General features: G+C 37.7%; 1 protein-coding gene across 1 annotated transcript in view; it reads right to left on the bottom strand.

Annotated features, from left to right (window-relative positions):
• The window catches only part of GBE1 (1,4-alpha-glucan branching enzyme 1), a 334,927-nt gene that overhangs the window by 196,819 nt on the left and 115,259 nt on the right, over positions 1–22,849 (bottom strand). The gene's annotated exons all lie outside the window — the stretch shown is intronic.

The following is a 22,849-nucleotide window of genomic DNA, read 5'->3' as shown; positions in this document are numbered from 1 at the left end:
ATTTTGGCTATTGTAAATTGTGCTGCAATGAACATAAAAGCACATGTATCTTTTCAGAAAAGAACTGAGAGTCCTACAGACATATCTCCCGGTATGAAAATAATTAATCTTCAACACTGGAGTCAAGTCCATGAAGTAGAGCAAGAAAAGTCTCTTCAACAAATGCTACTGAGAAAACTGGTCAGCCACGTGAGAAAATAAAAAGAATTAACTCAAACTATAATCTCACATCATATGTGAAAGTCATTTTAAACACCCCCATATTGGTCTGAAGTAGAACTGAAAATTATATTGAGGAATACATAGACAAAATACTTCATTACACTGAATCTAGAGAAGTCTTCAATGATTCGATGCCTTTGGCCAAGCAAAAGAAAGTAAAGATTTTTAAAAATAAGACTACTTCGAATTCTGAAATTTCTACACTGTAAAAGAAATGATGACCGGCCAGAGGAGAGCAGGGGGAAGATATCCAGAAAAGTTTGCCACATTTTGGGAGAAAATATTTGCCCACCCCTAATCTGACAATGTGTTAAGATACGATACATATATACATATATATGCATATGTATATATATATATAAACACAACAAAAAGAAAAACAATTGACCCATCACAAAAAAAAAATGGGTAGAGGAATAAGAGAGAAAGTACAAGGATAAGGTGCTTTCTTTGTATAGGGCCATCCCTGATTTGATACTCTATTGCATATGGTTCCCTAAGCCCCACCAGGAGTAATTCCTGAACACAGTCAGGAGTAAGCCCTGAGAAGAGCCAGACATGGCTTCAAAAAAAAATGAAAGAGAAAGTAACAAATAGAAACTTCCTCAAAAAATACATGCAGATGACTGAAAGGTATAAGAAAAAAATGCTCTGTATCACTTATCATCGTTTGATAAATGCATATTAAAAAATATCTCACACCAGCGATACACATCTAAAAAAAAAAACTGTGTTAGTGTGGATGTGGGGAAAAGGAACCTTCATCCACTGCTGATGGGAATGTCCACTGGTTCAAATATTTTAGAAAATATTATGGACATTTCCATAAAACTAATTGAGTTTCTGTATGACCCAGCAATTCCACTTCTTGGCATCCACCCCAAGGTCTCAATAATTCTATTTCAATTTACTAGTTTTAAAAAGTTTATCTTATATTGTGTAAAATATAAAAAATATTCTGTTCATTGGGCTGGAGAGATAGCACAGCGGGTAGGGCGTTCGCCTTACACCCGGCCAACATGGCCGACCCGAGTTTGATTCCTCCGCCCCTCTCGGAGAGCCCGGCAAGCTACCGAGAGTATTCGATATGCCAGACACAGTAACAACAAAGTCTCCAATGGAGACGTTACTGGGCCCGCTCGAGCAAATCGACGATCAACGGGAGGGCCTTTACCTTTTTACCTTTATTCTGTTCATTAATTATTGTAATGTGTAAACAAATGACAGCTCATTCCCTTTCCTTTTATCTGATATCCATACAGAATCTTTCAAGACAAAAGAGTAGTTTTATGGCTAATAAAACTGTTCATTGTCAGTACAAAAAGTAGAACCCTATTTAGTTTTCAAGAAAGAAGAAGACATTACTAATCAAAAAACTTCATTTAAAATTTTGATCTCAGAATTGTACCCATCTATCTGTCCTATGAGTTCTGTATTCTTAACTAGTCAGTTCATGCCCAATTTTAGTATTCAAGAAAAGCAGGTTAGAACCTGGTTGCTGTCAGAAGCAGATACTTTTCAGCACACTTTTACACCCCATGTTACTATATATAAACCCACTGTTGTCATTAAAATATTTATGCTATATTTCACAGAATTTTGTAAAATTAAAAATATCAGTAGGACCATCATTTTAGGAAAATGTGGATAAGCTTTAAGACGCAGCAAAATTTTAAACCTCACATAAATGGATCCAAGGATTTCTAGATTACTTAGGATTTTACATTCATTTTATTTGTTTGATGCTGAAGTTTACAATGATCTAAATTATATCAATTTGATGACACATGATAATAGTACCAGCTATACTCTTGAATTGTATTATTAGTGACAGCAGCATCTGCTTTATTTTCTGTTGCAAGAAAGGCATAGCTTGTTAGAATAAATTAACCTGTAAGTTTAATACACTATGTTTCTATGACATGGACACAAGTAAAAGTATTTATTATTTACAGTTCATTGAAAATTTAAAAAAAAAATTGAAGTCCCTAGAGCATGGTTACTTCCTCTATTCCCTTAAAAGTTCCTCTTAGGGCCAGAAAGATAGCTTAGTGGTTTAAGCACATGCTTTGCCTAGAGGAGGACTGAGTATGATCCTGGTGCACTGATCCTGGTACACATGATTCTTCAGCACTGCCAGAATCAATTCCAGAGCACAGAGTTGTTAGTAGCCTGTGCTGACCATTGTCAGGTGATGCCTCCAAATAAAAACTAAATTGAAAAAAGAAAATCTTTACTGGCTATGGATCTGGCTCAGTGGTAAAACAGTTGCTCTGGTTCAATTCCCAATTGGACATGGTTCCCCAGTACTGACGCTAGTGAGCACAAGTAATTATACTTCAAATTTTTGCATCCATTTTTCTCCTTAAATAAAATACCAAGAACCTGCTGGATCTGAATATGTCTCAATGGTATATCTTCTGTCCACTAATTCCATGGGATTGTATCCAGCACTGGGTGGGGATAAGTGAGGGGTGAATGAAGGTCGGGGAAGAAAGATAAGATTTTAGCTTGATGAGTGACTCCTAAGCTTAAAACATATTTTCCAACATTTACTGCAGCTAGGAGAGCTAATGTGCCTGAAATTAGACTAAAAAGAAAAAATGGTGTACAGAAACAATGAATCCACATACTTAAAAAGAAAAGAATCTGCCCTTTGACTTTCTTACCTCTATATGCAGAAAGCATAGAAAAATGAGAATTTTTTTGTAGTGCTTATAATATTCTTTACAGCAACAGACATATGGAATATTAGAAACCTGCTCTCACACACCTATTTACCTTCACTTTGTCTTCAGAAAGACACAAACCATCGATCTTGTGAAAGACTCTGTTATTTTGCTTATTGAAAAGCAATATTACCAGTATCTGACCCAAGATGAGATGCCTATTTCCCAATAAACAACCATAATTAGTCATCATAAATTTGTGAATGCAATTAAGCATGATCCAAAGCCAACAAGGCATATTGTATTTAGATTCCAAGACATGGTGAGAATTTAGCTTTCACACTTTACCTGCTTAAAAATTAATTAATTTTTTCCATTCTTTCCTTAATTTTTTAAGATGGAGGAAGGAAATGGGCCACATCTGGCTATGTTTAGGAGCTGTTATTGGCCCTGTGCTGAGTGGTAACTTCTGGTAGTGCTTAGGAGATCACATAGTGCTTGGAATTCAAACCTGAATAGGCACATGCAAGGCAAATGCCTTACCTCCATACAATCTCTCTGACTTTAGTTTCTTAACCACATTCGTTATTCATCTTCAATCCAGTCACACCAGTTTGTGTTCTTTAACTCACTGGTCTCAGCTTTTCAAGCTGGATACCTTAATCTCTAACTTCATTGTTTCTCGTGTCACCAGGATGCATTCAGGGACCCTGCATGCATTTATTTCATCATAATAAATTCACTTCCTAAGCCTTGCCCTTTGGAAAATTCCCATGTTCGTGGTCTGGGGTTCTGGGTACAGAGGTAGGAAATGGATGTATTCTCACACTGTGTGTAAGGACTAATTTGTGTGTGAAAAGTAAAGTGTCCCTTACCTTGTACCTTGCCCCTTACCTGCTGATAAAGCTGTGCAACTAAATATATACACACATACACAAAGGCAGTCATGAACACATGCATAGTGTCTAGCAGCATGCACAGTCACCTTTGAGAATCTTTGTTGTCAGATATCCTCACGCATTATCTACCAGAGTTGTGGATTTCATCAAATATTATTTAAAATATTTATGCACATGCATTTTTGTGTATACTTAAATGTATATACACAAAAATACACATGCTTATATATAAAGTACTGTGTATAGGATATTTCTAAACATAAATGAAAATATGAGGTTTTCCGGAACCAAAAAGACAATATTACAGAATTTGAGGAGCACATTTTGCATGCAGTCAAAGTCACACAAGCATTGAAGAGTATAGCCACTAGAGGCCACACTGTATCTGGTACTTGAGATTCTCAGACACCCAGTGTGACCCAGGTCATTCATAATGTCCACAGGGCCCAAACAGTGCCACATCTTTAGATCCTCCCATTAAACCACTCACTTGCTGGGATATAATCACAAGGAGAGAATCTAGGCTGCCTGAGCATTACTCGGTTATGTCACTCCCCCCCCAAAAAAAAAATTCATTTGGGTCATCAAGATAGTATTGAGTTTAAGGTGCTTGCCTTTCACACAGCAGAGCCTGGCACAATAGCCTACAATGAGTTTGGTCCTCTTAGTACCTCTAGATGTGCACCTTACTCTGAGCACAAAGCCAGGAGTAAGCCCTGAGCACTAACAGGTATAGCCCAAACCCTATCCCCCACCCAAAAAAAAATCAATGTCAACGACCCTTGCTCATTGAAAAACAAGTATGGTGGAGGCAAAAGGCTCCAAAGCAAAGGCCAGAAAGCCCAGGAACCCTCCTTGCACGGTTCAGTCCATTGATGATATCCTAATAAAAGGGCTACATGAGCCCTGTAATGCCAGAGATAACCCAGGATACTCAATGGTTCCCAGGAGCCTCCAGAGCTGCACCCAATGATGCTCCTGACACTGTGGGGTGACCAGGATCAAACAAGGACACCCACATGCAACACAAGAGGGTTAACTAATATATTCTCTCCAGTCTTGGAAAACAGGCATCTTTAAAACATAGTTGGATCTGTCAATACAGTTCACTTTAGCAAGACCTATATATTTTCGACAGTGTTCTTACTTTATGTTATCAATAATTTGCAGGAATTTGGCTGGAGAGGTAGTATAGCAAGTATTTTCCTTGCAAGTGGCCAATATGGGTTCAATCCCCAATACCACACATGGCACCCCAAGCAACATCAGGGATTATCCCTGAGCACAAAGCCAGGAATAATTCCTGAGCACAGCTGGGTGTGGCCCACAAACAACAACAAAAATTTCAAGAATTTATAATCAAACTAATAATTATATATATTTTTAAAAATCATTTCTGTTAAGAGAACATTCTCTAGAGTCAGACTTTCTGGGTTTGAATCCCATCTCTATCAACTACCAACTACCTATGTGACATTGAGTGGACCATGTAATCTCTCTGCAGTTGATTTTAACCTGAAAATCAGATCACAGCAGCAGAAGCTTCTTGCCTAGACAATTATGAGAACTAAAGCCGTTACCATCATAATTAAAATAATACCAGATACATATTATGTTCTATAAGACAAAGTATGTCGGGGGGGGGGGGGGAGTGTGGGGAATACGTGATTCTATTTATACCCAGCTTAGCTCTAAATTCTAGAAAATCAATCACTGCACATTTTAAATTATGCAACAATTCTTTTAAAACTGTATTGCAAAAAGAGGAAAGGAGAGAAAATATACGCAAGAGAAAGAAATCAACAGATGGGTGGGATTTTCTCCCTGTGTCTGTCTCTGAAGGTGACCTTTCTGGGAAAATGTATGTTATTTGTTCTCTGAGCTGTGTATGATTAGTTTCTTCATCATACACAGACAAATTAGGAAGGCTGCTGTGGAGCCCAGAAATCATCTGTTAAACAAAGTCAAAATTAATGATAAAATTGAGTTGCCTTTGTGTTTGATTTTCATCTATCTGCACTCAATTATAAACGAGCTATCAAAGAAAGCTCCCCATTAGCTGTTAATTCATTATGACTTCAGAAAGCAATCCCTATACTACCATTGATAGCTCACGGACAACCTCCCACTTTATGCAGGGCTTTACTGAAAAGTAAAAGCAAGAACAGAACTATATAATCCAAGCTGCTCCTCACCTTGAGACTTGCCTTAGAAAACTTTTAACACGTAGAAAACTGATTGAATACAAATAAACTATAATAAGATTGAATCAATACGTATAAGACAACTGAGACTTTTTCATTCATTAATTAATTTTATCTTAAGTAAAAGACATATATGGAGTAATAGTGCATCACAGATTTCTATTTCTTGTTTCAATGAACAGTCTTACTTAGACATAGTTTTCAATGAGGAAAATGTCCAAACTAAGAAGCACTGTGTAACTTGCAGTTATTAATCCAGGATGGCAAAGACCCCACTCCATATGACGACTTTTGTCTCTTGAGAGTACTCATGAAAAACAATCTGAACTCTGGCAGATCCTAAAGTAAATCCACTGTAGAAACTTCTAACTTAATACTTATTAAAATAAGAAAATAAAAAATAAACATACTATCTACTTAAAGCATAGATAGTTATTTCATTGGGTGAGGAGTTTAGGGCCATACCCAAGCATGCTCAGGACTTACTTTTGGCTCTGTAATTCTGGGGCGCTCAGATGCACCTGGTGACATGCCAGTGATCAAAGAGGGGTCAGGTGAATATATGGAAAGCACCCTACCCCTGTTTTATATATATCTAAACTCACCACATGGGGATTTAATTTTTAAAAAGATTATAACAAATTTAGATTTGGATTTTAATTAATTCTAAGGTTCTAGGCCCTTATTAAAAGATTTGCATATTATGTGTGTGTGCATTCATACATATATTTTGCATGCCCCATCCACAATACAATTTACAATTTTAAAATGGCAATGTTCTAATTTAAAATACTAAATGTAGTACCAGAGCAATAGTACAGTAGGTAAGATGTTTGCCATGCATGCAGCCAACCCAGGTTTGATCCCGGCATTGCATATGCTCCTCTAAGCACTGCCAGGAATAATTCCTGAGTGCAGACAGAGTCAGGAGTAGCCTCTTGGGTGTGACCCAAAAAGCCACACACACAAACACACACACACACACACACACACACACACACAACAAAAAGCAATATCTGGGCTGGACTATTAGAAACCATTCTCTTGCCCCTGCCCCACCCCATATATCTGGAGAGGACAGTGCACTGCTTAAAGTACAGAAAATATAAAATTAAAAATGTCTTTATATATTAAGAAATAAAGAATTCAAATTTAATAAGAAAATTAAAGTAGTGCAAGAATAAAATAAAAAGAGACATTTCTACTTTGTCTTACCTAGGAAAGTAAAGGTACTACAAGTACTGAAAAATACACTGCTTAGGAAATTCACAAATTTATTTTTGTTTCCGATCAGTGTTCTAGAGAGCTCAGGAAAAAAAAATAAGAAAGAAAGAAAATGAATCAATTAGCAAGCCTTTATTCCCAGCTACAGAAGAAGCCCATTTACTAGTACATTATTTAGATTCATTAACATTCATGTTGTATTTTGCAAACACAAAGAATTATACTCTCTGTGGTAAGGAAAAGTGTGTCTAACTCAAACTATGCATTTTCCCACAAATTAGATGTTTCAAGGTCTTAAAGGTTGATTAATTTGATCCAGGTAACAAATGAAGTGAGTAAAGGATTTTTCATGGGTCACGAAGAAGAAAATCTTTATCATATATAATAATATGTAAAGACATCACAAGTAAGAAATAATGTTTGACTAAAATCTTTTAATCACGGGATACTCAGGGAATATAATGACCTGACTGAGGCTCCAGAATCTTAGAAAAAAGGAATATATATATATATATGTGTGTGTGTGTGTGTGTGTGTATAGATGTATATGTATGTAGATATATGTACACATACACACAAAGTCTTAACAGAAAAGGAAACAACAAAACATTAGAAATTTAAATAAAAATTGTTAGAGATAGAATGCAATGGAGGGGGTCTGCGAGATAGCACAGTAGGTAGGGTGCTTGTCTTGCTCAGAGCTGACCTGGATCCCATCCCCAGAACCCAGGTAGTCCCCTAAACCCTTCCAGGAGTGATCCCTGAGAACAAAGCCTAGAGTAAGGCCTGAGCATGGCCAGATCTGGAGCATAAACAAAGAACAAAGTAACTGGAGGGCCAAGGAGTAAAGTATTCAGACGAAATAAATTCAGTCAGGTATTTCAGAGAATAACTCTGCAGAACACTGGTCAGTCTGATGCCTGGAACCTCTTGAAGTCTTGACCATGTAGAGCCCTAGAAATAGGAAAGTGGTGAGATGCTAAAACAGAAGATTCTGGACTGGAGATTTCTCCCTAACTACAGATATGCATACCTCATTTCACTGATACTTGTTGCAGATTTTATGATAGTGATATAACATTAAGTTTTTTATTGTTTTAATTATGTCAGTATTACTTAAAAGGAGGGTATTATTATTGTATGGTAGTAATGATTATTCAGTGAGATACAATTAATCCCTCCATAACTCACCTTTCACCATTCAAATAAGAGATTAGATCTGAATTAGAATGGTTCCAAACTCAGAAACAAATAAGCAGAGAGGTAATAGATGTGAAATGGAGAGATTAAATACTCTACTGAAAGAGTGGACCACACTCCCTTTTTTGACGATTATCCAAGGATGCTAGTGGCCACACAAGAAGTGCTCCACCCTACATCTCACCCACTCTATAGGAAACTGGAAAACCTATCTCTTGGAGAAAATTGCATAATTTCAGACCCAAACCTTCACTTATTTCTTTTATTGCTTCACTTTTATCCACATAATTTATTTTATCACTGTCTGATAGGATGGTTCCCTGTTTATAAGCTCAAGATTTTCCAGTATATTTTTCTGTTTTTCTAAAATATGATCATATGATCATGGCTCACATGCATTTAAAGAAAATGTGCCACATGAAACACAAACACTGATCACAACTTAAGAAAATCTGAAAGCAGCAGAATAGGATTTTGGGGAATAAGAACAGAGCTAAGGGAAAAAATAAGATAATGTCTATACTATTTTCAAAATTATAATTATATCTTTGAGCATGTAACAATAATAAATTATATGGAAAAAGCATGCCTTTATAAAGGTAAAAGGTAAAGGTCCTCCCGTTGATCGTCGATTTGCTCGAGCGGGCCCAGTAACGTCTCCATTGGAGACTTTGTTGTTACTGTGTCTGGCATATCGAATACTCTCGGTAGCTTGCCGGGCTCTCCGGGAGGGGCGGAGGAATCGAACTGGGGTCGGCCATGTTGGCCGCTTGTAAGGCGAACGCCCTACCCGCTGTGCTATGCCTTTATAAATTTTTAAAATATGATTACTAATATAGGCTTTTTCTCTCTTGAACACACATCATACTTGTTTATCTGTTTCTTTGCTTTCCTATTTCTACTCTAGAGAAGACTGGGTTCTTTCTTGAACATATATGTCTCTCTTCTTCTCCACTCACACTTACTAAATAAGATTTAATAAAAAATATCTTGCTTCATAAAAAAATAAATGAAATGTGATTATTAATATAAAATAAGTTGGAAGAAAAGCAATTACTCAAAGTGGAAAACATGGCAAGTAAAAGAAAATTTAACAGATCTAATATCCAAATATGAGAAGTTCCTGAAACTGAACAAGATTGAGAAAAGATGGAAGATGGAAGAAATAGCACTTGAAAATATTCCAGAAATAAAGAATGTGTGCTATGGAGATTAATCTTCTAAGTATATATTTAGATAGTAATTTTTCAGCATGCCACATCCTTGCTCAGAACTTCTCAATGACATTTTTTGACTAGAAATCTAATTCCAGCAATTAATAATTAGGTTTACCTTATTGAAACAATATGAGCTCTTGCCTTGTAAAATCTAAAGTCTTTTTGTTTTGTTTTGCATTCTGTTGTCTGATTGCTTGTTTTTTGTTTTGTTTTGTTTCTTTTAAAGCCATACCAGCTGAGCTTGGGGGTTACTCCTATCTCTGAGCTCAAGGATCACTCCTGGCAGTGCTTGAGGGACCACATGGGATGACAGCACGAAAATCAGGTCAGCTACATTTTAAGCCAGTGCCCTACCCACTGTACTATCTCTCCACCTCCCAAAATCTGAACTCTTTCACAAACTGTTATTTCTATTCTCAGGACACAAAATGTAATTCTGTTTCTCAGGCCCTTGAAAATTGGAGATGATACAGAAAAACAATTGGAAATAATAGTATGAAATTAGTTTTTTATATCTGGAACAAAGTTTGAATTCTGCTTTTATATTATTTTTTTCCTGTAGTTTTCCTCCATGAACTCTTAGCCTGACCAGATGTGTAGCAAAATGGTTAAGAGCATGAACCTTGCTATCACATAAGTGGTAGGTCAAACAAATGTTCTATCTTCAATTTAGTCTTTGAACTTAGTGAATTTGATATATGAAGCAAAAATATAATAACCACGCCATCTCTCATAGCGGTACCAATACTGAGTTAGATAATTATGAATGTAATTTCTATATTTGTTATGTGTACATCTAAGAAAACTGCAAATGCAAGTATGAGGTTTCATGTTTCTTTTTTATCAATCAACTATATAATATCTAAATATAGTTAGAAAAGAAATATCATCAACTCTAAACTGAACTGTACACATTGTTCCCCAATTCATCTTGATCTGACACTACTTGAAGATGACATTTTGGGGACATTATTGTCTTTAAATAATAGGATGGGGGGGGGAAGGGATAAGGGCAACAAAAATCTCTCTAATCTGTGGTATATAGAATAGCATGACAAGAGAAGGGGGTGGGGGCATCAATGTAGGCGAAATGTTGGCCCAATAGTACAGAACACAAAGTGCTTTGCAAAGAAGAAGGAGGAAGGAGCAGGGAAGCAAGAAGTGATCTGGAGGCAATGTAAGGGCAATGGTCAAGAGACCTGGACTGAATGGGGTGCGGAAGGGAGGCATCTGTACCTGCCTAAACAACAAGAACCAACAATACTGGAACAATGGGCCTGGTATAATAATACAATTAAAAGAAAATCAAGTTTGCCAAGGATATAGGTTGGCATGAGAAGAAATCTGGGATCACTGGTGGTGAAATGAAAGCACTGGTAGTGGGATTTGAATTGGAACATTGTACGTCTGAGACTCTACTGTCAACCACTTTGTAAAGCATCGCTGCCTAAGTAAAAATTTAATAAGTGCATAAAAATAAAATTCATTAAGGATAAAGCTCAGATGCAAACCAGGAAAAGAGCTCTGACTGAAAGTTCAGGAATAATTGACTAAATCCTGAAAATTAATTTGTATTGTTTAAGCTGCCCGGATCAAGACTATTATTTTGTTAGGAAAGTCCTAGTAAAATAAATTATTTAAAGATACAAAATGCCAGGTATCACAATGACATTTTGTTACTGATTTGGAAGGAAAACTTAAAGTCACAAATACTCTTAACGTTAAAAAAGACAGACAACTTGTACTGCCATTGCTAGTCATTTGGGTATTGTGGAAATCATATTCAAGGTCCCAGAAGGAATCACTCCTGCCCAGTGTCTCAGTAAACTGCAACTTAATTAGCTTTTATGTCCCAGGAAAGGCACCACCAACCTGAAATGTAGTTTATGCAGTTGACCAATTCCCAACACCACACCAATTTCGGACTCTAAACTTAATCAACTCTTCCTTCTTACTCCAAACAAGTTTGACTATGTGGCCCAAATCCATCAGACATTTTCCTTTTTTTCTTATTTTTTATCTATTTATTAATTCTTTATATAATATATATTTATATATAAATATATAAATCTATCTTTATAAATATATTTACCTTTATAAGTGTAAATATATTTATAAATATAGTTATAAATATTTATATTGTCACTCTCCTCCCATTGTTCAACAATTTGCTCGAGCCGGCCCAGTAACAACTCCATTGTGACAATTGTTACTGTGTTTGGCATATCAAATACGTCACAGGTAGCTTGCCAGGAGCGAGATAACTCTCGGTAGCTTGCCTGGCTCTCTTAGAGGGGCAGAGGAATTAAACTCGCGTCAGGCATGTTGGCCGCTTGCAAGGCAAACACCCTACTTTACAGTCCTTTATTCTTCATCTCAGAAAAGCTTTCTTTGGTATGTTTCATTTTTTTCACTGAACACTGCCTTATGAGGTGTAACTTAAAACTGTACTGCTTCACCTAGTGTCTCTTCCTTTTTACCAGGTTTACTTGAAAGGATAAGAGGAAGGCAAAGACGAAATGGAACTTAGCTGAAAAGAAGCAATGCTTCACGGTTTGCCTCTCACATACCTTGCCATTTCTGGCCTCTGACCTTCCCTCCCCTAGGATCCTTCCAGAGCTATATTTTAACAGATAGAATAGATCTGTACCTCCCATTGTTCTCTTCCTTAGGAGGCTGACCAGAATTTGGGTTCTTCATTGAGTTTCTCCAAGTGCAACCCAAGTAAAAGATCAGATTCTTCCCCCTTATTCCTCTGGGTCCTTACCTACAAACTCATTGTGAATTAGTCAGTACTCTTTAGCTCCAAGAGCACTTTTGATTCCAAAATCTTATTTTATAAAAGCACCATGAATTACAAAGTTGTTCCTAAGTTGTTGTTGTTTTTTCATACTCTCTTTTTTTTTTTTTTTTTTGCCAGCACGGCAAAGCCTGGCAAGCTACCCATGACGTATTATGTACCAAACACAGTAACAACAAGTCTCACAAAGGAGATGCTACTGGGCCCGCTCGAGCAAATTGATGAACAACAGGAGGACAGTGCTACAGTGCAGTGCAGACATTCACTGTTCTACCACTGACCTCGCCACCATTGTCAACTTCCCTCAGCAGTGTTCCCAGGTCCGATCTCCTACTCACCCTCCACCCCAGCCCCAGCCTGCCAACTTGACAGGCACTTTTTAGTTATCCATGTTTGGGTCTCATGATTTGCATGTTGTTGACTCTGTGGTTTGGATATTTCACTCTGTCATTCCTTAACATCACCCATGCCATGTACTTGAAACCCCTATGCCCCTGCCCCTGTGACTTCTCATCCATCTTTTCTTCCCCTTTCCTTCACTTGATTTCTTTCCTTCTCCTCCTTATATTCTGGGGCCAAGGGTGATCTACGTATCCCTATGTAAACCGTAATATTTTCTCATTTGGTTATTCTAAACAACACATATAAGTGATATCATCCTGCACTTTATTTGTAAATGCCCAAATTTTACACATAGAGCTCTATCCATCTAAAACAATGCAATACAAATACCACACATCAAAGACAGAACCGAGACCCAGTAGAAACATAGCAATAATATTGAAATTTCCATGGAAAAACTTTAGATTTTTTAATTATAATTGTTACTAAAGATATATGTTTCAAAATACTGAACAGTTTGGCTATGTACCAGAAAGAAGAATGTATTAAAGCCTTTAGAACTATCTGTGCCATTATTAAGAAAATAGTTACCCATTCTTTATTTACATCTTAATGGCTTTAAATGTTTATTTTTATCATATCATATTACCAGATTATAAAAATATTTTCCCTGGTAAACTCACTTAACAATATAGAAAGGAACTATTTATAAGTATCTTCTTCCAAAATGTTCAGTTGAAAAAAATCAGGTGTTTTGCAGAAAAAAAAAGCTATTATTTCAATTTAGACAACAGTTATTTTATGTTAATGGTTACTAGAAAATTCATAAGAGAAACTCCCTCAAGTGAGTTATAAAGGTCAATTCCTTGTGGACTAAAATAAATTTTCAAGTTCAATTTAAAACAAGATTTTTAATTACCAAGATAGACTACCTAGGGATAACTTCAGATTGAAAGGTCAAAATCTCAAGTCAGCTGATTTTTTTGATAGAAAATTTAAACCTGAACCCAAAGAAAATTTGTTAAACAATTTCCCATAAATGAAACACTAATTATCCTACTACATTAACATTATAATTAAATCTAAATATCTCAACATCCAGGTGTCTAAAAACTACAAGAAATATTTTAGGCTTAAATTTCTAATTTGTTATCCCCTCTGATTTTTTTTTAATTATAATGAAGGCTCATTTCCCAACCTTGTACAGTCACCCACCGGTCCAAATTTTTAGACCATGTATCTGAGGATATGCAAGACTAAAATTAAGGAACACACTGGTCTACCATCTGAAAACTCTGGAATGTCCTCAAGAGCAGGTGGGCCAAGTCCCCACCCTGCCCAAGCCCTGGCAGTTGAACCCACACCACACGGCTGTAGTCATGCCAAAGGTCCAACTCCAATAATAACTCCTCAGAGTCACAAAACCACAAAAATTCCAGGTGCTCCAGCATTCAAGCTGAGAAATCTGGGGTCTCCCTGGAGTGGGGGTAGGCAGTCTCCCTTCCAACCCCATTATTTCTTGAAGCCCTGGAAGCCAAACTCACTTTCCACAGTGGTTGTCATTTCAACTTATCTTCTCAGTTCCATAGATCCTCACATTTTTGGATACTCCCAAATGCCATGATATTGAAATTCCAGTAAGAGTTAATCTAATCTCCTACTCCTCACTTCCCACTACTTCCACCAAATTAGATGGGAAAGTAATATAGAAGCTAACCAAACTCAACAGAAATAATAATACAAAAGGCTCACTTACAAAAAAAAAACCCTTTAGATCCTCAGATAAAGACTTAACAACTCAGTATAAGATAGAACAATTTGGGGGCTGGAGTGATGGCACAGGGGGTAGGGCGTTCACCTTGCACATTTCTGACTCGGCTTCGATTCCCAGCAACCCATATGGTCCCCTGAGCATCGCCAGGAGTAATTCCTGAGTGCAGAACAAGTAGGTACCCCTGTGCATCACTGGGTGTGGAAGAAGAAGAAGAAAGAAGAAGAAGAAGAAGAAGAAGAAGAAGAAGAAGAAGAAGAAGAAGAAGAAGAAGAGGAAGAGGAAGAGGAAGAGGAAGAGGAAGAGGAAGAGGAAGAGGAAGAGGAAGAGGAAGAAAGAAAAGGAGGAGAAGGAGGAGGAGGAGGAGGAGGAGGAGAAGAAGAAGAAGAAGAAGAAGAAGAAGAAGAAGAAGAAGAAGAAGAAGAAGAAGAAGAAGAAGAAGAAGAACTTCGGGACCTCAGGCATCCCAGCAGACGCCTGGAGAAACGCAGCCGTGAGCGGCTGCCGTCCCCGTCCCCTCTCCGGCAGTCACGCGGCGCTCCTCTCCTCTCAAACCCAGAATTCAGATATGAAGTCATCAAGATGTTCAATCAACTCAATGAAACGGTCAGACAGACAGCCAGCAACACCACAGATAAAATCGACAAATTACGCGAAGAAATGAGAGCAGAAATGTCACGATTAAAAGACTCCATAGATGAAATGAGAAACTCAGTTTCTTCTCTTAAAAATAGAATGACCGCAGCTGAAGAGAGAATCAGTGACCTAGAAGATCAGCTGCAACAAGCCAACACGCAACAACAAACACTGGCAAGGGACCTCAAAATGGCTCTACAGAGAATCAGAGTCCTAGCAGATGACTCCAAGAGGAACAATATTAGAATTATGGGACTACCTGAACCTCAGGGAAACAATCCCAACGAAAAAAACACCGTCAAACAAATCATTGCTGAAAACTTCCCAGAGCTGCACAATGCAGCCATTCAGGTTCAAGGAGCCCGAAGGGTGCCAGCTAAAAGAGACCCCAACAAAAACACTCCAAGACATATCATACTTAGAATGATCGATACTGCCGATAGAGACACAATACTGCAAGCAGCAAGAGCAAAGAAGGAAATCACATACAAAGGAGCATCCCTTAGATTCACAGCAGACCTATCAGAGGAAACCCTACAAGCCCGAAGGCAGTGGCGAGATATAGTCAAAAAACTCATGGAAATGAATGCTTCCCCAAGAATACTCTACCCGGCTAAACTCTCCCTCAAAATCGAAGGAACAGTACATTATTTTATAGATAAACAGCAGCTCAGGAACTTCATAGACTCAAAACCAAACCTAAAGCAAGGCCTAAAGGGGCTACTATAAGAAAAGACAAACCCTACAACCACAACACACCCGCACAGAAACATGACACAAAACCCCATAACCATTCTCTCTCTCAATGTCAACGGTCTAAATTCACCAGTTAAGAGACACAGAGTGGCAAAATGGATACAGAGACAGAACCCAACATTCTGCTGCCTACAAGAAAGTCACCTCAACAGCCAGAGCAAACACAGACTCAAAGTCAAAGGATGGAATACAATCCTGCAAGCAAACAACTCCCTCAAAAAAGCTGGGGTGGCCATACTAGTATCTGACAACATTAATTTCACCTTGAAAAAGATTAGAAGGGACAGTGAAGGCTATTTTCTCTTCATCAAGGGATACGTACAACAGGAAGAAATCACACTCTTAAATGTATACGCACCTAATGAGGGAACAGCTAAATATTTAAAACAACTACTAACAGATTTTAAGGAGGACATCACTACCAACACAATAGTACTTGGAGACTTCAACATCGCCTTATCACCTCTGGATAGATCAACACGAACAAAACCCAGCAAGGAATTATTGGCTTTGAAAGAAGTAATAGAAGAGAAAGGGCTTATGGACTTATACAGGGCTTTACACCCCAAAAAGAAAGAATACACATTCTTCTCCAGTGCGCACGGAACATTTTCCAAAATAGACCATGTGCTAGGACACAAAACACACCTCAACAGAATCAAGAAGATAGAAATAGTATCAGCCATCTTTTCAGACCATGATGCACTGAGGATAGAAGTGAATCACACACAGACACGGAGAACCAAATCAAACACCTGGAAATTAAACAACTCGATGCTGAACAATGAGTGGGTCAGGAACGAAGTCAAGGATGAAATCAAAAGATACCTGGAAACAAATGAGAATGAAGACACAAACTACCAGAACTTATGGGATGCAGCGAAAGCTGTATTAAGGGGAAAATTTATAGCTCTGCAAGCCTATCTTAAGTCGATAGAAACGATGCACATAAACAATTTGACCTCACAGCTCAAGACCTTAGAAAAGGATCAACAGAAAGAGCCTAAATCAGGCAGAAGGAAAGAGATCATAAAACTTAGAGCAGAAATCAACGACATGGAAAACAAAGAAACAATCCGAAAGATCAATGAAACCAAGAGCTGGTTCTTCGAGAAAATAAATAAGATAGATAAACCACTAGCAACACTCACAAAGAAACAGAGAGAGAGAACCCTAATAAATCGAATCAGAAATAAGAATGGGGATATCACAACAGAAACTAAAGAAATTCAAGAGATCATCAGAGACTACTTTGAAAGTCTCTATGCCACGAAACACGAGAACCTAGAAGAAATGGATAAATTCCTGGATCTCTACCATCTCCCAAAGCTGAATCAAGAAGATATAGAGTACCTGAATAGACCCATTCACATCAAGGAAATTGAAACTGTAATCAAAAGTCTTCCCAAAAACAAAAGCCCAGGCCCAGATGGATTTACTAGCGAATTTTTCCAAACATTTAAAGAGGACCTATTGCCAATTCTTCTCAAGCTTTTCCAGGAAATTGAAAAAACAGAAACTCTCCCAAACAGCTTCTATGAAGCCCATATCTCTCTAATACCAAAAGGAAACAAAGACACCACAAGAAAAGAAAACTACAGGCCAATATCCCTGATGAACACGGATGCGAAGATTCTCAACAAAATACTAGCCAATAGAATACAACAACTCATCAAAAAGATCATACATCATGACCAAGTAGGATTCATCCCAGGGATGCAAGGATGGTTCAACATTCGGAAATCAATCAACATAATCCATCATATCAACAAAAGAAAAGATAAAAATCATATGATCATATCAATAGACGCAGAGAAAGCTTTTGACAAGATCCAGCACCCATTCATGATGAAAACCCTTGCCAAAATGGGGATAGAGGGGACTTTCCTCAATATAGTTAAAGCCATCTACCACAAACCTACAGCAAACATCATCCTCAATGGGGAAAAACTGAGACCCTTCCCCCTAAGGTCAGGGACGAGACAAGGATGCCCACTCTCTCCACTACTGTTCAATATAGTACTGGAAGTACTTGCAATAGCGATTAGGCAAGAAAAAGATATTAAGGGCATCCAGATAGGGAAAGAAGAAATTAAGCTCTCACTATTCGCAGATGACATGATACTATACTTAGAGAACCCTAAAACCTCTACCAAGAAACTCCTAGAAACAATAGGCTTGTATAGTAAAGTGGCAGGCTATAAAATCAATACCCAAAAATCCATGGCATTCCTATACGCAAATAGTGAAAGAGAAGCAAGTGACATCAAGAAAACAATCCCATTCACAATTGTGCCCCAGAAAATCAAGTATCTAGGAATCAGCTTAACTAAGGAAGTAAAGGACCTGTACAAGGAAAACTACAAAACGCTACTTCAGGAAATAAAAGAGGACACGAGGAAATGGAAAAATATCCCCTGTTCATGGATGGGGAGAATCAACATCATCAAAATGGCAATACTTCCCAAAGCACTATACAAATTCAATGCAATCCCTATAAGGATACCCATGACATTCTTCAAAGAAATGGAGCAAACACTCCTGAAATTTATATGGAACAATAAGCCCCCGCGAATAGCTAAAGCAATTCTTGGGAAAAAGAAAATGGGAGGAATCAACCTCCCTAACCTCAAACTCTACTACAAGGCAGTAATAATTAAAACAGCATGGTACTGGAACAAAAGCAGAGCTGCAGACCAATGGAACAGAGTTGAATATACTGACATTTCCTCCCAAACATATAATCATCTAATTTTTGATAAGGGGGCAAGAAAAGTGAATTGGAGCAGGGAAAGCCTCTTCAACAAACTGTGCTGGCAAAATTGGACGGCTACATGCAAAAAAGTGGGCTCAGATCTCTGCCTAACACCATGCACAAAAGTAAGATCAAAATGGATTTATGACCTCAACATCAGACCAGAATCCATAATGTTTATTGAAGACAAAGTCGGCAAAACTCTCCATGATATTGAAGCTAATGGTATCTTCAAAGATGTCACGCCACTGGCTGAGCAAGTGAAAACAGAGATAGACAAATGGGACTATCTTAAACTAAGAAGCTTCTGCACCTCCAAAGAAACAGTGACCAAAATACAAAGACAGCCTACAGAATGGGAAAGGATATTCACCAAGTACACATCCGACAAGGGGTTGATATCAAGGATATACAAGGTACTGGTTAAACTCCACAAGAAGAAATCACCCAACCCCATCAAAAAATGGGGTGAGGAAATGAACAGAAACTTTCGCAAAGAAGAAATTCGAATGGCAAAAAGGCACATGAGAAAATGCTCTACATCACTAATCATCAGAGAGATGCAGATCAAAACCACAATGAGATATCATTTCACACCACAGAGACTGGCCCACATCCACAAGAACAAAAGCAACCGGTGCTGGCGCGGATGTGGCGAGAAAGGGACCCTCCTTCACTGCTGGTGGGAATGCCGGCTGGTCCAACCCTTTTGGAAAACAGTATGGACGACTCTCAAAAAATTAGAATTTGATCTGCCATTTGACCCAGCTATAGCACTCCTGGGAATATATCCCAGAGAGGCAAAAAGGTATAGTCAAAGTGACATCTGCAATTGTTTGTTCATTGCAGCACTCTTTACAATAGCCAGAATCTGGAAAAAACCTGAGTGCCCAAGAACAGATGACTGGTTAAAGAAACTTTGGTACATTTACACAATGGAGTACTATGTAGCTGTTAGAAAAGATGAAGTTATGAAATTTACATACAAGTGGTACTACATGGAAAGTATCATGTTAAGCGAAATGAGTCAGAAAGAGCGGGATAGACACAGAAAGATTGCATTCATCTGGGGAACATAAAGCAACAAAAAGTGAGAGTGACACACAGGAATGGCTGAGATTAGTACCAGGAATTTTGCTCCATGAATGGAAGGCCAGCCACAGGCTCTAGGTGAAAAGGAAGCTCAGATAGAGAAGAGATTACCAAATGAAGGGTGTTGTGAGGGCCCTCCCAGGGTGGGAGAAGCATGCTAAAAGTAGTCGATAGACCAAACATGATTGCCACTCAAAGCCTCTCTTGCAAAACACAGTACCCAAAAGAAGAGAGAGAGAACAAGGGGGAATACCCTGCCACAGAGGCAGGATGGGACGGGGGGGGGGGGGGGGGATGAGGGGGGGGATGCTGGGACCCATGGGGATGGATGACGGGCACTGGTGGAGGTATGGGGACTTGATCATTGTATAACTGAAACCCAAGCACAAAATTTGTAAGCCTATAACTGTACCTCATGGTTTTTCACTAATAAAAAAATAAATAAATAAATAAATTAAAAAAAAAAAAAACATTAAATGTAAAATTTAATATTCTAGAATGTTACATATTAAAATGAATTAATCTCAAATGAAAAAAAAAAAAAAAAAAAAGAAGAAGAAGAAGAAGAAGAAGAAGAAGAAGAAGAAGAAGAAGAAATGACTTTTTTTTTTTACAAATTTTCTATTACTGAAACAGTTTTGATAGTTCCATCAGTCATTTAGTTTTAACAATATAAAATAAATTATTGTATACCTGCTAGGGAGGCAGGCTTGGGAGCTGGTTGGGAAAGTGAGGACAATAGTGGAGAGAAGTTTCCCTGTGGTGGGACTGCTGCTGGGAAATCAAAAGTCTGTAACACCTGTATTATTACCAATTTTGTAAACCACAGTGTTTAAACAAAGTAAAACTGCACTGTAGCACTGTCCTCCCCTTGTTCATCAATTTGCTCCAGCAGGCTCAGTAACATCTCCATTGTGAGACTTGTTACTGTGTTTGGCATATCGAATAGGTCACAGTAGCTTGCCAGGCATTGCTGTGCAGGCAAGACACTCTCAGTAGCTTGCAGGGCTCTCCTAGAAGGGCAGAGGAATCAAACCCTGGTCGGCCAGGTCAGCCTCCTGCAAGACAAACACCCTACCTGCTGTGCTATTATTTTATAAAAAAAAAAAGTGATAATGAAGACTATGTAATCATTTACTAGAAACTGTGTTTAAGGTTTATTTGCATTAAAAATAATTTTTAAAAAAGTAAATTAAACATGCATACTGCTGTCTTGCCTCTATGCGATGTATCGTTGTTTGCCTATCACCACTCTGGAGATGTGGAAATGCCTGCATTCTCTCTTGAACACATTTCCTTTCTTTTACTCCACCTACATCTTCCTAAGCAATCTATGTTCAATAAAAACCACCTTGCTTCACGAAGAGAGAGAGGGGGAAGGAAGGAAGGAAGGAAGGAAGGAAGGAAGGAAGGAAGGAAGGAAGGAAGGAAGGAAGGATCAACCTTAGTCCACTAGAGTTGCTATAACAGATTATATACAACAAAAGAAATGTATTTTTCACAATGAAGATTGGAAATCTGATATTGAATTGCCTGTCTAATCAAGTGACAACTTTCAGAATTCTTCACATGGTGGAGGGAATATCTCCAACAGTTTCTTTTCTTAGAAGTGGTCAATTTTATTCAGAAGCTCAATTCTCATGTCTTTAGTACCTCCAAAGTCCCCACTGACTAGTACCAACTGCTCGGCATTAGGAGATTAATGTATTTCCTATAAAGGGGTAGCGGGCTGGGGGGGAGGGGATAGAAATGGAAACTGGTGGAAGGTGTGGTGCCATAATGTCTGATACATAAAAGCCTACAATCAACAATACTGAAAATCATGTTGCTGAACATAAAATCAAATAAGTATTTTTTAAAAGAAGTAATTTGTGGAGAACAGAAATGTTAATAACAAAGCAGAAAGTACAAATCATCTGGAGTCATGGAAGAAACAAACACCATCACCCCCAATCTACATCTCTAAACATTTTCCTTAATACTCAATTTTTTCATGTATTAAAGCAAGATGTCAAAAATTAATTTGCTCATATTTACTAAACAATGTAGGAAGGTATCAAGAGTTCAAAAAATCTAATTTAAGGTCCAAAATTCTGTAGCACTTAAAAGATTAGTAAATTTAGTGTTTTTTAATGAGCATACTACCTAATTTTACAATTTAATAAATATTGTAATTGTTGCCTTGCCGTATACTTTCCATAAAATCAGGGCTTATAGACTACAAAAGAATCAATCTATTTGACCTATGACTTAAAATACTGGTCCTAAAATTTCTTTAACACTCAATAAACATTACTTGAGTGGCTACTATGCACTCGTTTTCAAAGAATTGAGAATATACAGAATTAGCAAACAAAACAGAAAAGTCCCTGCTCTACAAGAGCTTATACTGCCTTGGAAAGGGGCTTATTTATACTAAATTGAAATCCACCTTTTGTATACTATAGCTACTTTTTCTCCTTTTCACTACAGATTTCAAAGAACCCTGGCTGACACCACATGTTAAAATGTCTCTTCATTCCATATAATATGTTCTTCTGGTAACTATAATACATATGACAGTACTTCAATAATTTTAAGATAAATTTTTAACATTATTTATTAAAAAGAGGGGAAATCACATTTTGATTGGAAATATATGTCCAAGTAATTGAGTAGTATTAAATACAAAATGCAATAGAAATGATCCCAAAACGGGATTTAACATCACCAACAGTATCACTGCTATCACATGGAGGTAAAAAATTAAGAGAGACAGTGACAAGGAAATACTATGCACTCATACAAACACTGATAGAGTCAAATGAACATTAACGATTTATATCAGACTTTATAATCATCAAATACCTGAAATCAATAACTCAAACTTGGGAACTCAATACTCGCACCACTCCTCAAGTGACAGGATATTCTGAATATAAAACCATGTGGACAAACAAAGAAGGACATGCGGCCTGCTCTTAGCAGGCCCTGAGGTCAATTGGGACACCCTTGCCACAGGAAAATATGTACAACAGAGTATCCAGCTCAAGGAGCAGAATGGGGGGAAAAAATCAGGAGAA

This window comes from Sorex fumeus, unplaced genomic scaffold, assembly GCF_029834395.1.
Source record: "Sorex fumeus unplaced genomic scaffold, SorFum_2.1 ptg000115l, whole genome shotgun sequence".
NCBI lineage: Eukaryota > Metazoa > Chordata > Mammalia > Eulipotyphla > Soricidae > Sorex > Sorex fumeus.
This window is presented reverse-complemented; position numbering and strand designations above follow the sequence as displayed.